Here is an 18,326-nt window from a genome sequence, read left to right on the forward strand (position 1 = left end):
GTTCATACAACAGCTCTGACCCTCATCCTTGGTTTTGGTTCTGTCCAGAGGAAAGAGAATCTTAGTAGAGCATTTCTACAGGAAGCTTGCGAGTCACTATTCTTGGGCAGTGTAGGCCATAACCCCATCCTAAACCCCGCACTGTGCTGAGGAGGTGGGAATGGCTTGTTTAGCTTGCCTGGGATAGATGGTCTAGTTCTAATTCCAAGAAAAACCCTGTCCTTTCCATTAGGGCTGTTGGGAAGTGTAGAATAGATGATGGTGAAGTTACTTACCCACAGCAAGGCTGAAGGGCCAAAGTCAAGTCTGTATCATGGCATCTGGGATTTACTAAACTTTTGAGAGTCAAGCCTGGATTTTTAGCAGGTCATAACATCGACAAAATGTTTATTTAGGACCATCATTATGAACCCTACCTTCATGTGTTCATGGTTTATGGGAAGATAATTATTGTTATGTAATTAAAAAAAATCATTAGCTTAAGAATCAAAATGTAAGTTGTTCTTTTTCTAATAATTTTACCTAATATTAATGATAGGTGATAATAGTAATGAAGTAGCCACTGTGCAAAGAGGTTCACAAGTGTTACCCAATTTTCACCATAACCATGTCACGTAGGTCCTATTATTACCCCCATAATAATGGTAGGAAAGATAAGATATTGGAAGGTTAAGTAAGTTGTCCAAGGTCCCATAGCTGGCAAAAAGCAAGACAATCATAGCTATATAATCCAAAACAGCATATTATTGCAGCTAAAACCCTGCGCTATCATGTGTGTAGGAGACACTGTCATTATTTACCTGCCACACAACCTTGGGCTCATACCAGGATGCAAAAACTGGCAAAATTGGGTAGAGTATACCATGGTTTAAAAAAATGTGATGAAAGTATAAAACACAGTGTCTTCTGAACATGGCAAGTCCACTACACTTACAAACTCAGAGCAGCTGTGCTTACCTGCACAAGACCTGTACAAGATAAAGCCAGTCAAACTTGTAGCACAGAGTGGGGAGGGGCTCATGAGCCCCATCCCTAACGGAATCCCTAACGGATGAGCCACTTACTGCTGGTGGCTTCTGGAGAAAGGAGGAGCGAGTTTACTTTAAGGGTGTGACTCCTGGTAGGACCACAGTATCTCAGTGGACAGCCTTACACTCATGAGTAATACAATTGCGCATGGTGGTTATTAAAAGCAATAAAGAGGATATGAAGTTGGAAGGGGGTAGGCAAATATGAGTAGATCTGGAGGAGTTTAGGGGAGGAGTTGAGGGTGAATATGACCAAAATACCCTGTATAAAATTCTCAAAGAATTAATAAAAACATTATATTAAAATACATACAATATAAAATTGCTGTTTAGAGAATTTTTTAATATATAGGTGATATAAATTATATTTGTAATTACTATTTCCATTTTTTAAAATCACCTCAAGCAGTGCATCTGTAAGCACGAGGCAGCAAGTCTGCATTCTGTCCTCCACTTGGTTCTTAGTCACCTCTAACTACTTTTTGCCACTGTAAAATTTCTCATTCTGGATATTTTCTATGAGGAATCACAGCATTTCATCTTTTCTGTCTGGTTCATTTTATTGTAGTGTTATATTTTCAAGGTTCATCCATACTGTAGCACATATCAGAACTTTTAACCTTTTTCAAGGTTAAATATTCTGCTACATTTGCTAATAAAATGATTACAAAATGTTTCAAATTTAATAATAAAGTGTAAATGACTCCATGGATAAAGGCGCATGCTGCCAAGCCTGATGACCTGAGTTGATCCCTGGACCCACTAGATGGAAGGAAAGAACCAACCCCCCAAGTTATCCTGTGACACCACCCATGTGACGTGTGTACACAGAGAATAAAGAAATAAAACATTTTTTAAAGTGCTAAGATAATTTAAGTAAGGCGCATATTCTGTAGTGTTCTACTCTCCTTATAATACCCTAAATTCTTAAAACCAGTACCTTTTTTTCCCTCACTACAGTGGCTTGTCCAACTTAGAAAGCCCTGGAGGTTGTAAGCGTGATCCCTCTGATCTGGGTGGGCAAGGCCTTGGGGAAGTATCATAAGTTGCCTTAAGAAGGTTGTCCCTGTTGTCTTCTCACCATCTCCTGTGGTCATGGTGCCTTATATCTTAAGCACTTAATCCCTATTTGTGCGTTTAAATTTGAATTAACACTAGCACATCTGTATCGAGTACTTGCAGTACTTGAGGCACTGTGCTGGTAGACAGATCCCACAGAGAGCGAAAGAAGGGAGGCGTCTTGGAGACTCTCCGCCCTGACGAGGAGCAGTGAGGATGACAAGAGTGGGTGGTCTTAAACAATACCCACGCCTTCTATTGCCATAGCTTTTGGTCTCTAAAAAAAAAATGTTTACATACGTGGACTCATTTAGTGCCCAAATGTTTGTCATTCATGCACATTCTAAAGCTAATGGGATTTTAAAAAGTAAGTGTGAAATAGAACCAATTTAGAAGAGCATATACATTGATCATGAGATTTTTTAAGGTTTGATTTTTATGGGGTGGAAAACGATGAATTCAGTCCTTCTGAAGAAATAATGTATTTATATCTAAAAGTGGTTGGAATAAGGGCCTTGATTCTGAGCCCAGGTGTGAGATGTGTCGTTCTTTTCATGCTGTTTTATGAACCTGGGTCTGATAGCCCAGGTTTTAGTTAAAAGAGTGTCTTCAAACAAGAGATCCAGGGCACATTTCTCTAGTCTCTACTGAACGTTCCTGAGCAGTGGCCGGTAGCTGCGAAGGCTTCACAGAGTCTCAGGATTTCCTCCAGGGGATTTTCTGAGTTCACCAGACTTCCTTTCACCCACAGCTGTTCCCATCAACAGTGTCTTAGTGTTGAAAAGGGTGACATGAGCTGCCACATAGACCTCAGCACTTTTTTGTCTTGGTGTGGAGCTAAAAGTGCTGGCCACCATCTTTTTTTTTGTCACAAGCCCTCCTACTCTGGAGACCATGGAGAGGAGAAAAATGGAAAGAACACACATTCAGTCAGACTCGGCCCAGCTGAGATGGAGCCTTTCAGAGGTTTCTGCTAACCACTTAGCCCTGTCATTGCCTAGTAAGGGTTGAAGGGCCACAGGCAGCAGGGGCAGTAGTATCATTTAAAGGATCCACATACAGATCATGATTACCAAAGTACCTTTTGTCAACACATTTGAAAAGAAAACCTACTCCATTTGAAAAATTCCATCTAAGAAAATGGTACCGGAAGCTGAAAAGATTCTTGGTGTGGGAGGAAGTTCCAGTTCTGGCTGGTTTATAAGAAGTTCAATCACAGTGTCTTTTCAAGCATTATTTCACCCCAGGAGCCTCTCATTGGCTGATGGGCTGGTTTCCAGTTCTCTTCATCTATCCCCTTTCTAGCCTAGATGTGCCTATACTGACTTGGGAGTACAAGTTCTCTGTTCTGTGCGGTGAATCTCAGGATTTGTGCAGAAATCATTTCGGGAAGGCGTCTTTCTGTAAACCCTCCTCCACTGTTTAAGTATTTTATGCTTAGAGTGTCAAAAAAGTTATTTCAAATGGCTCTGTTGCTATGTCATTGCAAAAACAGCATCACTGAGAGAAATTCTTCAAGAAAAGCCTTTGGAAGAGTAGCGAGCACCCGCTTACCTTCCCCACAGCTCCAGTCTTCACTCTCATAGCTACACTCCTGGGCTCTGGATCAGCATTTGTGTCAGATTATGTCACTATGGATGGATATTAAAATTACAGGCTTTCTAAATAAGCAACCACTTAGAAAAAAAACTGCAGTAACCTTCTAGGGCTGCCGATGAGGAAGTGTTTTGGTGAATAGTGACAATTTTATTTGAGTACTTTCTACTTTATTAAGAAATGGCATTAATATAGCTAGTGATCTCAAAAGCACGCCACAAGATTGGTATACAGTTTTTCCGCTACATAACAAGGCAGACCCACAGACAGTCATTTTGGGTTAGACTCAAGAGCTTAGAAGCTGTGAGAGTTAGGGCTGTTATCTTGACTTTATGTCAAGATCGATTCCATGGCTGTATAGGACATACAGGTTGTCCAGTTTCAAAGCTAAATTTGTCTCCATATCAATCATTTTTGTTTTACATAATATTCTTTGAGGTTGATGAAGTCAATCCCAGGAACTGCAAAGCCAGATCATGAGTGACAGATCTGGGGACAGGAAGAATGTCCAGCATCGAGAAACACAAAGATGAGGTTGTAGACCTCTGACCTCACACCCTTTGGTAGGAGGGCTGATGGCAGCGAGAAAACTGGACCAAGTACACGAGGAAGCAACCAGCTACTTCTTGGGTTTCAGTCATGATTTGCTTACTCTCCCTTTCGGTTTCACTGAAGGCAACCACAAGATTTGAACCCATTAGGATTTGGTTTCCCAAACTATGAGGTAGAAGGTGAGAGACTGAAACCCTGATTGCATATCTGTAGAGGAGATGGGAAGATGAGGCAGAGTGGAACAGCTTGACAGTGTTCAAATTTTTATTTCAAAACAATGGAAGGTAGGAAAGAAGCAGGAATATGTCATTCTCCATTCAGCAGGGTCCTGGATTCTACCTGGGGTCCTGAAACTTGGCTTCTGGATGGAGACTGTAGGTTCTGTTTCTTTCAGGGGTACTTCAGCGTGAGGCCTAAGTGCCCTAAGCTCTGGGTGGGGAAACATTTTCCCACAGAGTGTTATAGTTCAGCTCTTTTAGCATGAGATTGCTGGTGACAATGGAAGCTCAGAGGGTCCAAAACCTAAGTAGATACCAAAATGTTACAGCTTTTGGTTAAGTTGTTGTACTAAGCACAGCAGGGTGCAGGTGGAAGCCCATGCCTGGTTGGTTTGCAGCCAAGACACAGACCTGGTGAGGGCCAGGCCTGGGGAGGCCCCAGCCCAGCAGGCTGGAAGGCAGGCCCTATGAAACACAGCCCAGCAGAGACTAAATGACAAATTTCTGTGGGTCTTGAAATGAGAAAGTCCATACCTTTATTTGCGCGAAATCAAGGGCACTATAAACCCTGGGTAGAGGGGGGGATTTTGAGGGGATGAATGTATTTGGTTTGCTGGGGTCAGGGTGTCAGGGATACTTAATGGTCTTATCATAAGAAGGAAAATAAAGTACTTAATTATCCTATGCGGGGTGGGGCCAAGTACAATTGAAGGTCACTGTTGGACTAAGATCCTTAGCAGGGAGGGGCATTTTTTAGGGATTCCTAGATGCTTGCAAGAGCAGTTTCCTTATTATGGAAGGGTCTTACCTATAATCTTCCCTGAGGGCTAGGCAATGCTTCTTAGCTCCTTACAAGACCTGTGGTTATCCAGAACAGGGGAGCCTTTTAGAACCCTGCTGAGAAAAGGCCATCTATAATCATAGACAACGTGCAAATAATTGGCTATCTGGAGATGACCGACTTCAACCTTATCCAGCAAAGCCCCACAGGAGTTATCATATTGTTTGAAAAGTTGTGGGGTACTGTGTAAGTCCACAGGCTCTAGAGATACCCAAGTACAACTATGTGAGAATTTGGGGGTGCTGTGTGAGTACCCTGGCTCTAGAAACCCACTGGGTACTATTGATTCAGAAATCAAACCCTGCCCTGTGGCATGGGGTTCACACCTCACTTACAAATGCACTTGCACATCCTACTAACCCTTTCAGCTCAGTACAGCCCTTTGTGTCTCAGCTGTTATGTTTGTTGACTTCGTTCCTGGCCCAGATCAGTAGTAGCATCATTTCTACAGAACCTGATCTGGCCTCAAACTTGACAAAGTCACCCTTGTCAGTGCTGAGGTGACAGGTGGGCATTCCTACAACTTATATCAGAGTCATCTTATACCAGCAATGCTGCGAGCCTTCCAGGAGGCCTTATGTGACAACCATTTTCCAGAATGTAGGAACCCTCTAGCCCAAAGCTCGGGTTTATTAGTCATACTGAAATGAAGAGTGGAAAGAAACCATCTGACTTTTGTGTGTTCTATTCTGGTTCATAAACTACTATCTTTCAAAGACGCTTACTGTATAGCAGGTTCCTTAGGAATCAGACCCTGAGGACCTGTATGGATAGTGCCTTACCCTTTCCAGGAAGGGAAAGGGACACATGGTGATACGGGAAGAGTCAAGCAGTGATGAGGTCACCAAGATGGGTGACTTGATAGTTTAGACCTTTGCACCCTTACAATGGCCAGTCATAAACATGTCTTAGGGGGGAGATCATAGATTTCCTTCTTTGTGAAAAATGCCTGAGAAATCACCTTAAAGGGGGAAAGATTTGTTTCCACTCAAGGGTTCAGAGGTTTTAGTACATAATTGTCTGGCCCTAATTTCTGAGCTTGTGGTAAAGCATAACAACAACATTATTATGGGATAGCATGACAAAGCAAAACAACTCACCTCATAATGAACATGAAAAGGTGGAGAGAAAGGAGAGAAAGGACATTTTGAAGTCATATCTGCAGTAAGTACTTCCTCCTATTAGGCTCTGTCTCATACAGTTCAAACACCACTAGTTGGGGACCAAGCCTTCCACCTGTTAGACTTTGGAGAATATTTCAAATCCAAATCCTAACAAGATGGCCGTGGTCTTAGGTTAGGTGACTGTCTAGGGAAAGTCTTAGTAAGGGTCTCAGGTGACAGCTATAAATGGTCAGACCTTGAGGCAGCAGAGAGCATCCCTCTCAGCCACAGTAGATCTGGGCATCCACTACCTCATCCACTACAGTGCGGATGAAGGGTCCCGGTAAAAGTCCAAGATAATTTCAAACTAGGAGTTTCCTGTCCTTTCAAAACTTGTCAGAGAAGATTCAGGGCCACTAAGAACTTCAGAGGACTCTCACTGGGCCAGAACAATGGCAGATTTCTCAAAATATAAGGTGACATTCTTATTGGAAATTTGATTGCTTCAATTGTAAATAAGTAGCTTTTTCCTAAAACATCATTGTTAGTATACAGGGACCTTTCACTTCTGTTAATCTATTTTGTGGTAGGGCACAGGGGTAGGAATGCAGTTGCCTCCATCACAAACTGTTTGAAGAAGAGATTGTCTTAACTTTTGCTACCTCAGCTTGCACCTCTAGTTTTAGAGGGTAAGCTGAAGGGTACATTCTAGATCTTTCTGGGTAAGATGGGTAGAATGTGCTGCCAAGCACCGATGCATTAGAGCCTCAAAATGGAATCTAAATTCTGATTGTGGGTTTGGAACAATGCCTTATATGGCATTGCTGCTCAGAGCCACTTCAGGGAGCTATGGGTTCATCGTGGCATTGCTGGGGATAATCAGAGGCTGTCTGAGATTCGGGAGGTGAAGCAAGAAGATATGTGTGCCTAATGTTGAAGAAAAGCATTTTTATGTCTGTTAACATTTATGGTGTCCGATTGAGTGGGTTAGCAAAATAAAGACAGATGGCAGCAGATTAATGCGAACGCTTACGGTATCTACGACATTGCACCCACTCCAGCTGAGGCTCTCCAGCTCAACTTCCGCCACGACTCTCAGTCAAATGTCGCTTAGTGACCCTGAAGAGACGAGCAATTTATGATGGATCAGGAATCAGGATTAAGCATACATTTATCATGGAATGAGGAATCAGAAACTTCATTTAATGTGTAACTGCGATGTTTGTCTGGGACCGGTGGATCATTACTTTGCAATCACTCCTTGTGTTAGGAAGCAGGAATTGATTAGCCCAGGGTCATTAAGTCCATCCCTTGCCTCTAGGCCGTACAGTTTGTGTAAATGGTTCCAGCTGGATAGGCCTTTATGCTGTTCTTAGGGAGCTCCTGAAGAGGAAATTATGAGCTATCCCAGAGGAGCGCACCTTATGAGGGTCAGACAGCCCTGAGAGCCAACAAGTTCGTTGTCATGTTTGAGGTTCTCCTGAAACCTAGTTGCTCTTATCAGTTGTTACACAGTAGAGGTTAGACATGGAGAAGCTATTCTTTTACTTCATTTTTACTATTACACGGGGAAAATAGAAGCATGTCTCTTGACATTCTTCATGAGGCCATTGGGAAGATCACAGAAGACAGTACGGGTTGGGAAGATGGCTTAAGCTAAGAGTGCTTGCTGTACAGACACAGATCCCCCATGCCCACTGTTCAGAGACAGGCAGAGATGGACACCCATTTGTAACTCTAGTGTGTGTGTGTTGGGGGAGGGGGCTGTGGAGACAAGAGGATAGTTGGGGCTTGCCGGCTACCTGCCTGTCTCCAGGCTTAGTGGAGAAGACACTGTCTCAAGGTAATTAGACAGAGAATTCTTGAGCAAGCCACTCAGTGTTCATCTGTGGCCTTGGCATGTGTATGCACAGATGTGTGAACCTGTGTGCGCATGTATGCACACACACACACATACACACACATACACACACACACACCCCGAAGTAGACAGTGATATGCAGAGAAGCACTGTGCCCTTATGTTAGGTGGAGACTTAGCAATGCTAGGGAACACGCTGAGATCAATTAGACACAATTAAGTGCTGATCAAGACAAGGAGAGGCAGATGATAAAGAGAGGAAAGTCTCGGTGAACAAGCTTGAGAGAACAGGTTTAAGATGGAGTCTCTGATGCCTGATGCTGAGCGAGTGGCACGCTTGACAGGATTGTGTTCGAGTCTAGCTGAACGCTGCCGTGCGCGATGGTCGTCATGATCGTCGTTGCTGGATGTAAGTGCTATTTTCACTAATTTTCGTTTTCTAGCTCTGTGACTAGTGAAAACCATTTGGCCCCAGGCTGAATCCAGTGTGAGTTTGGTTTTGAACCAGAAACCCACCGCACATGTATTTTCATATCAGACAAGGAAAAATACATCATACCTTCAAGCCTCTGATAAATGATGGTAAATTTTTCTCAACACTGGAATTTTTCTAATGTCTGATAAATGTCTTTCATAATTCACTGAAGGGTTTTTTTTTCTTTTTTTTTAGTGTAATAGGGCATCCATTATAAAATTGAGCTAGGAGTGTTCCCTGTATTCTGCTTTCCGACAAGGCCCGCCTCCTACTCTACTGGCATTGAAGCTGAGCTGTTTTGTTGTCACTGCCCAATGGGCTACACTGATACCCTGAAGGAGTTGTGACCCACTTTCCCTTGGTACTTCCACATAATTTGTCCTGTCTCTTTCACCCTTGGAGAGCTACGCAGCTGGTCTGCAGGACAGCCGGTATCATTTTTATGATAAATGAAGGCTTTTTCTTAAAGTAAGGTATCTCTCCCTCCTGTCAGGAGTGCAATCCCTCCCCAAGGACTGTAAAGTTCTTCGTGACTATGACTCGGCCATTTCTACTTCTTGATTTTTAATTTTTTTTCTTTTCTAAGGTTTTGGTATATTTCTTTCTTTCATTTTCTATCCGATTCCTAGGGCTTGACAGAAGTTTGTTGAGGCTCCTGCCTTTCAGGAACCTTAAAAAAAAAGTTTTATTTTTTTATTTTTTATTTTTTGCCTTTTGGTAGTGAGTGGAGGCTTAAGTAAAGAGCACATTGTGAGGACTGAGAATAATTCAGTATAATATGTAATATTTTCACAGCACCCTATGCGGCTCCCCTGAGCCCGCAGCAATACTGCGTGGTAGATGCTGGAAAAGTCAGGAAACTGAGGGTTAAATGGCGTTTTGTTTATTTCCGTATTTCTGGCAGGTGACAGGCTCCAAATTCAAAGTCAAGTGTTCTGATTATTTATCTCCTGTCTTTTCAACTAGACAACAGTGTTTCTCACTAACTAAAACTTCTAATGATATTTATTTGACACACATTTAACGGTACACATAACAGCCACAGACTGCCTTGTCATTAGGTATCCATGGCAACTTCCATAAATGAACAGAAGAAGTATGTTTCAGGCACAGCCAAAGCCCACATTTGTGGAATGTTGGGAGTGAGCAGAGCAGAGGAAAAAAAGAGGCTGAAATTCCAGATAGTTCACTTTGCAGACACTGTGTGGGACGTTTTGTCCTGACTCCACTATCCCAGCCTGGGATAGTGGAACGAGCTGGAGGATGGAGAATAAGAACCCACTCACTTTTATTTCACACAGTTGTTTCCTTTGTGGGGAGGGCTTTCATTTTTTCATTCTAGAAATTAAAAAGAAGGTAGATCTCTCTGAGAAGATTTTTTAAATTTATCTTTTAGTGGTTAGAGGGTAGCTAAGGTGCCAAGTATGTGTCTGTGATTATTATAAGTGTCAGCTGGGCTGGTGGTGTTTAGATATTTGTCCAAATATTAGTCGGGATGTGTCTGTGTTCTTTGGGTGAAATTAACATTTAAGTAAGTACACTGAGTAAAGTGTGTTGTCGGCCCTACTGTGGGTGGCCCCTGCTGTGGTGTGAGTGTGTACTCCCAAGATTCATATGTTCGAAATTAAGTCCTGATGGCCAGGGTGTTGGTACATTGGATCTTTCAGAGTGATTATGTCACAAGGGGATGGATTAATAGATTATCATGGGAACATCGTAGTTATCACGAGAATGGGTTTGTTATGAAATCAGTTGGCCTCACTCTGCTTCTCTCTTGCTGTGACAGGCCACTTGTCAGGTTAGGACATGTCAAGCAGATCCCTGAGAAGATGTACCCTCTTCAAACTGGCCTTTCCCACCATAAGAACTATAAGAAGCAACTCTGTGTTTCTTATGAATCAAGATAGTTTATTCAAGCAGATGACACAAAGAATAAAAATGCTGACTTTCCCACCAGGAGGAAGGGACTCCTGCAGCCTGACAACTGGAGCTGGAATGTTCTTTTTCTCCCTAAAAACTGAATGGATCAAGACACAGGCTATTTTTAGGCATATATACATATATGTGTGTGTGTGTGTGTGTGTGTATACATGTGCATATATAAATGTAACATAACTAATGAAAAAAGGAGGCTATGAATTTGAAAGAGAGCAAGAGGGGATATCTGGAGGGGGGGTTAGAGGAAGGAAAGGAAGGAAAATGTATATAATTGTACTATACTCTCAAAAATAAAAGTGAAAAAGGACATTCTGAAGATATAAGTGTTCCCTGAGCATGCTACTTGAGGCGTTTATTCCATGTGTATTATATGACTAAGTTGATTATCCAGTCATTTAACCCCTCATATCATACCAAAAACTACATTTTAATTTCTCTTGTTTAATTAATAGCTTCAAATTACTTGGTTTTATTTTCAGTATTATCAAGCACATCCAAATCCAAGTATATGAAGAAGGAGTCATCCTGGTAAAAGCCAAGAGCATAAATCAAAATGTAATATTTGTGATATTTTTAACCCGATTTTTTTATTAGCCACTGCTAATGATTTGCTTTGTGATTTAAAATAAATATTCATTTTCAGAGCTAACAAAACAAAACAAACAAACAAACAAGCTGAATGGAAATATTATCTCCTCTGGGGTTTCTTCCCTGCTGGGGTTTGAACCACACCATTGGCTCATATAAACCAATGCTTGATGTCTTCCTGTTTTTCTTTGTTCTCACATGAACAGTCAATGCGTGGCATTCTTGCACTAATGCAATAAGATAGGGAGGAAGCATCAGCAGGTCACACATGGCCAAGATGAGTAAGTACCTCATGGTCATTCTGGGGAGGTAATTGGGGTCGCTGAAGAAGGAGGGCACCAATATAAAACTCACTACCATGCTCTAGTGGATGCTGTTTCTCAGTGTAGCCATACCAGTGGGACAGGAAGTGCTGTGGGTAGTGGTGACTGGAGGGGCTGCAGAGTGGAGGAGAACAAGGTCATAGAGCAGCCTGCACAAGAAGATGCTCAAGAAGGTGAGGAGACTAGGGAAAAGAAGAGGAGAGCCAGGGAGTCAGAGCCATGCTGACCAGGCGAGGAAGGCGGAACACTCACAGGCTCTGAGTTTTGCCTTGAGTATGCTCTGCCTCTTCTAGCGATGACAAAAGCAGTCGTTTCATTCTGACAAATAAAATTGTATAGTTTACTTTTAACAGAAGCTGGGTTGGCAAATGTTTTTTTTTTTTTTTCCCATTCATAAGCACTTATGGTGGGCCACACAAGGTTCTAAAGCTTTGGAGATGTAGATGTCCACTAAGTGTGCAAAAGTTCCTGCCTTCTGCAGTTTTGTTCTCTTGTGATGTCATAGGGCTGGCTTGACCATGACAGACTAGGCTCTTCTTCTCCTGGCTTCCTCAGATCATGACTCCTGCTCTGTTGAGACCCTGAATTCTGAACAAGCAAGACAATTCCCATTCTGAAGAAAATATGATTTTATATATACACTTGCATATGTATTTCTATTGTATGGGAGTGTGATATACTTATGCATGATTTGAGACCAAACGACAACATAGCACACCTCCTAATTTTGTATCATCACATAATGCTTAAAAGGCTCAAAACTGCATCTGACATCTTGTCTCACTCATGTTCTGAACAATCCTTTAAGTTAGACACCACAGGTCTAATTATTTGCATGTTTGTGAATATGAATGACCAATGTGAGTGCTATTTTTTTTTTAAGGCAGAATTCTGTATTTGTTTCCATCTCCTATCGACTACATGACCTACTGTTTCTCTCCTCTCCCCGCTGACAGGAGACTTGAGAAGGGATCTGGGTGAGCCAGTGGTAGCAAGCTGGGTCCCAGCATTAGCAGTCATGGTCAGTGGTGGGTGCAAAGAGAAGTTCGGCATGTAAGCACGGGGTCATGTTTCATCCTGTCATTGGCTATGTGTGGCATGCCCAATCTATGCGTAATGCAGTGTGGGGGAGAAGTGTTATATGATATTAAAATTTTCTAAGGAACATTCTTTCCCTCCACCTACAGAGAACCGTTAGTAGGCACAGATGTATTTTTTCCTCTCTGTAAAGCAGATCTCAAAAGGGGAAGCCGAGCAGTGGAAGGCAGCTAGAGAGAAAGGAGCAGACTTCCTCTAAAGCTCATTCTTCCTTTTCCAAAATAAGTGGGCAGGAGGACCAGCCTCCTAGGATGCAGATGCAAGGAATCACAACAGTCTAAAAACCAGGAATCTGCCAACCAAGACAGATCCTGCCTTTAGAAAAGTTTGCCCCAAGCCAGGCATCCTCTCCATTAGTTGGGTGCGGCTAGGACTGTTTTTCCTACTGTCTGGATAAAATTTAGACTCAAAAAAAGAGAGTTCAAGTAGTCTATAGAGGTTATACAGAAGTTAAATTGGAGTAGAGATTTAGACTGTACCTGTCATTTTAACTATAGGTTCTCCCTTCCCTCTGACTAGTCATAAGTGTGTGTCAGTTTAACTGTTTCCCAGCCAGCATAGCTTTTACTCACAGTGCTGTTACCGTCTTTCTCACTTAACTGTGGCTTGCAAAGTCTTAGGGTAACAGCTCCCAAACTTATCATCCACCTGGAACTTCTCGACAAATGTAAGACAGGAACTGGGCCATTTGGCCAACTGCAGGCATAAAGACCCAGGTTCTCACACAGGAAGCAGAGGGCATGATGATGTGCACCAGAGCTAGGGAGATGGACATGGGGGTGGGGGGATCCCTGAGATTCACTGGCCATTCATCAAGCCTACAAACGGTTATAATCAGAGACTCTGTCTGAAAGCACAGGGTGGATGGCTCTTGAGGAATGACATCTGAGAATGACCTCTGACCTCCAGAGGCACACACACACACACACACACACACACACATATACATACATTAAGTCAGGGTTAACTATACCTCCTATGTTGACTTTGAATTTCTAAGTGATAGAATAAAAATATCTTCCTGCCTCTACCCTGACAGAATTCTGCTGGGAGGGAGGGTGGATTAAGAAACTTTGCTAGGTCTGTTCAGTGCTTGAAGTGTTCTAGTTCTGGTGTGTATAGCTGGATCAGGTCTACCGCTTGTAGATGGTCTTAGCTAGGGCTGTACTTATTTGGCGTATATGGAAAACATGCTTCTGAGGGGTGCAGTTCTATAAGGATGAAAGTGACTCATGCCTTGTAGTTCTCTGCCACAAGTGTGGCATGATGTGTGGCCACAGTGTTGTTCTGGATGGTGCCTGACTTTGGACTGATGAGAAGCTGAAATGCAGTGTCTGCACTCCTATCCGGGGGATTTGGGAAATAATAAACTTGTGCTATTTAACCTCTCTAAACTTGTGATAATTTGTTATATACCAATAAAAACCCCAATATACTAAAAAAAAAAGTGGTTTTTTTTTATTAACTTGGGAAAATCTGGCACTAATATAGTGTTTATCCTTTTCAAATTATTCTAGGTGAAAAGAAGAGGAAAAATAGGCCTTAGTCCGATATGCTCGTATCCAAACCTCCATCCAAACCTACCCCATGTTTGTGTCTGTGTCTGTCTGTGTGCGCACATAGATATGCTTGCATTCACATATGCTTGTGTATGAAACATGAATAAGATTCATTATAACTCTAGAAAATTCACATATCATGAAGTTAAACCTTTTAAAGGGGATACACCATTTGTGTGTGTGTGTGTGTGTGTGTGTGTGTGTGTGTGTGTATTGACTAGGCTGAGGGCCTAATACAAGTATCCAGTTCTGGGATACTTTCATTATACCCCCAAATTCTACACCATTACCAATTGTTCCCATCATTCATCCTTCTTCATGTCTCCAACCACTTTCCTACTTTCTATATTCTGTGCAGCAGAATACTCAGAAAATGAATGCAAATCAATCATGAAATACGTGGCCTTTATGTCTAGTCTCTTTCACATGGCATACTGTTTTCAAGATTAATTTGTTATATAATAAAATATTATTATGACCATACAATGGGTATTACACAGCCATAAAAAAAAGAACAGAATGACTTGGTTTCATGGATTTTTTTTATTTTCCAAATTACCATTTAATTTGTCACAGTTTAGTTTATATTAATGTCAACTTGATTTTAATGATATACACAGACTTTAGTATTCTATAACTATTCTTGTCCCCTCATCATGTTGCTACCTAATAAATAACATGGCTACACATTATTTGACCATTAGCAGAAATTATACATTATTGGATTTAAGAAATTGTCTTAAATCTTACAGGGGAAAAGGAATGTAAGCAGAAGATGAAACTGCAGTTTTTCATATTTCCCTTTACCATATTATCTTCACCTATTTCTTCATGCACATTCATTTGCTGTATATTTCCGTTCGTTCCCTTTCATAACTCTTGTATGACAAGCCAGCTATCCACAAACTCAGGTCCTACTCACCTGAGAATTTTTAAAAATATTTTTTCAATTTTTGAAAGATGATTTGGCTGGATATAAAATTCTCATCTTTTCATCAGCTCTTTGCTTATGTCATTCCACCGCTTTTTGGCTCCCATCATTTCTGAGAAGAAATTGCCTGTTAGCCTTCAAATGCTCCTGAGTATGCATTAGGTCACTTCTTGCCCCAAGATTAAATAAAGAGTTTAAGGACTTCACAAGTCTGACCTGGGCATGTAGATAGCCCTCTGGTATACAGAGTTTTAGATTCCTGGGGAAGTCCTAGAAAAATCTCAGATCATGTCAGAACATTCCTTTGTCCAATTTCGTCTCTAAGATTTTTAGTTAGCATTTTGTTCTTCCTTATTGTCATGGCTACCTTCAGCATGTAATGTGACCTAGCTGCTACTGTTTGGATATGGTCTCAAGGCAAGTCCGAGTTAAGTCCTTTAAAGACAGGTATTCATCTATTTGCTTACAGGGACTAGAAGACTATTCAAATAATCGCAGTTTTTTAGGAAATTTCCAATGGTTGCCAAGTTACTGTTTTTCAATGTAGCTGTGGGGCTGTTAGGTTTGAAAGCTACAGAAGGCAAGCAAAAAATATGAGAGTTTATTTTTTTTTTTAAATAAAAATCCAGATGTTTTGCTTAGACAAGCACACCTACCTGTTTTGGTACATTTCCAGATTTCTGAACACTTTGATTTTGACAATTTCTGCTAAAGTTTCTTTTCTTTTTATGGGGATTAGATTTATACTACCCTATTTTACACATTTTCCTCATGATTCAACAGGTTCATCACTTTTTTTTTGTAATGTGTAACATTAGTATGCTAATTAAGTGTTTTTGTGAACTTGAAACGGCTTAAGATCATCTGGTAAGAAGGAATCTTGGTTGAGAGAACGCCTGCAACAGATTGACCTTAGACAAGCTTCAGGTGCATTTTCTTGATTAATAATCGATGTAGGAGGGTCCAGTCATCTGGAGGTGGTACTATCTTTGGGCAGGTGGTCCAGAGTTGTATGATGAAGTAGACTGAAGGAGCAATGGGGAGCATTCTTCATGACCTTTGCTTCAGTTCTTTTTTAAAAAAATTATTTATTATTATTATTATTTTTAAATGTACATTGATGTTTTCCCTGCATGTATGTCTGTGTGAGACCATCAGATCCCTGGAACAGGAGTTACTGACAGTTGTGAACTGCCACATAGGTGCTGGGAATTGAACTGGGACCTCTGGAAGAGCAGTCAGTGCTCTTAACCTCTGAGCCATTTCTCCAGCCCATCTGCTTCAGTTTTTGCCATAAGGTTTCTTCTTTGATTTCCATTCAAAATGGACTATAAGATGTAAGATGAAATAAACCCTATCCTTCTCAAGTTGCTTTTGATCATGATGTTTATCACAGCAATAGAAAGCAAAGTAGAACAAGTAGAATGGACTAGCCTTGCTTTACACTAACGAGAGGCATGGCATGGGAAATACAGTGGCACAGGAATATTTCAAAATAAGGTTCAAGTTGAAAACACACATTCTTGGTTATAGCTCTTTCGTTGACACACATCTGTGCAGTGCTCTGATGAATTTGGCTACTCAGTTTTAGTTCTCTTTTCCAGTGTAGAGTTGTTGCAGTGAGATGCTTTCCTAGCCTGGGACTATGTTTTCTACTTTCTTCCCCTTGTATGTAGGGGATCCTGTTACTTTACCAGGGTATGTTGATGCTGAAGGTAAGGCACCAAGAAGTGTTGAAGACACTGGAACTAAAAGCACAGGAGGATCTAGGATTATTTATTAATATACCCATTGGGGTTTTTGTTGTGTTTTGTGTTTTCTCTTTGAGAAAGGCCAACTCTACTGATTTATTTTTAAATGTTCTTGTTTTGTTAAATGGCAAATAAGATGGGCCCTAATTCAAATGGTAGACCAATAAGAAGCCTCACTTGATCAATACAAGTATATATGCTAGCATATATAATAGTATACATATTCTGTACAGAATGTATATTCATGTAAACATGTATCCATACATTGCCGGCACTGCTGGTACATGCCTTTGAGGATCTCAGTATAGGGGCTTCCACTGTGGTCAGCCAATCTGAGAAGGAAGAACTCATATTTGTCAGGTTGAGGTTGATGACTTGCCCCCCCCCCCGCCCCAGGAGAAGACCATTCTAAGAAGAAAAAGCTAACCTTTGACTGTCTAACAAACATGCATGCTACACTGAGAAAAAATGGTTTTCTTTTATGCAGGCCCAGCAGGGCTTCTCTAGGCCAAGGTCAGACTTTTAAAAGAGACAATGTTAGGTTGAAAATATCAGGATAGCAGACTGATGTCAAATTTAACATCTGGAGAGTCATTCCAGGAGTCAGGAATGGCAGAGAAAGTAGAGAAATGGCATGAGGTGGGAGCAGAGGACACTGGCAGTGATTTGGGACACATGTGAGACTCCCCAGGGACCCCTTGAATCAGAGAGCTATGAACTAGGGATTCTTGAGGTTTTGCCAGCGAGGGTTACAGAAGGGACAGCTCTTTTGTTGCTTTATTATGACATACATTTCTCATTGAACCATCAGGCGTTTGAAACCTGAGGAAACACAGCCTTTACATATGCTATGATGAGCCGGGCTATGCAGCTTATAATGGAAGCGGAGACAGGGGCTGTGCTTTGCGTCCGTCCTTTGCTCATTCTCTTTCATTGTCTGAAGTCTACATTTTCCCCCTGTCTCCTTAATTGTGTGGCCACTGGGACTGGAGAGCCAGTGGATGGAGTTCTGAGAACTCCAGGGGAACGCTGTAAGAGGAAACTCTTTCCTATTGATCCCTCTGCCCCCAGTAAGCTCCGTATTTGGATTGCTTTGGATGTGGGGAGAATGGGGCAAGGGCAAACATCTAGTCACTTACATTTTCAGGAGCTTTGTGGTCTGTACTCAGAAGCGCAGTGAACTGATAATGATGGCAAGCAGAGGTTAAATCCCCATCTCATCATCAAACTGGGAAGAATAAAGGATTTGTATTCAGTCACACAATGTGGAACGAGGGCAGCTCTTAAAATAATTGTTCAGGGTGCTTTTTTTTTTTTAACAGCCTCTATCTGTATGCGATAAAGTCTGCTCAAAAAGAAACTTTTGACTAGACATATAATAAATGAGAAATGTCCTTGGGGAAAGG

Source organism: Psammomys obesus, unplaced genomic scaffold (genome assembly GCF_907164565.1).
Source record: "Psammomys obesus unplaced genomic scaffold, mPsaObe1.curated_primary_1811, whole genome shotgun sequence".
Classification (NCBI taxonomy): Eukaryota; Metazoa; Chordata; class Mammalia; order Rodentia; family Muridae; genus Psammomys; species Psammomys obesus.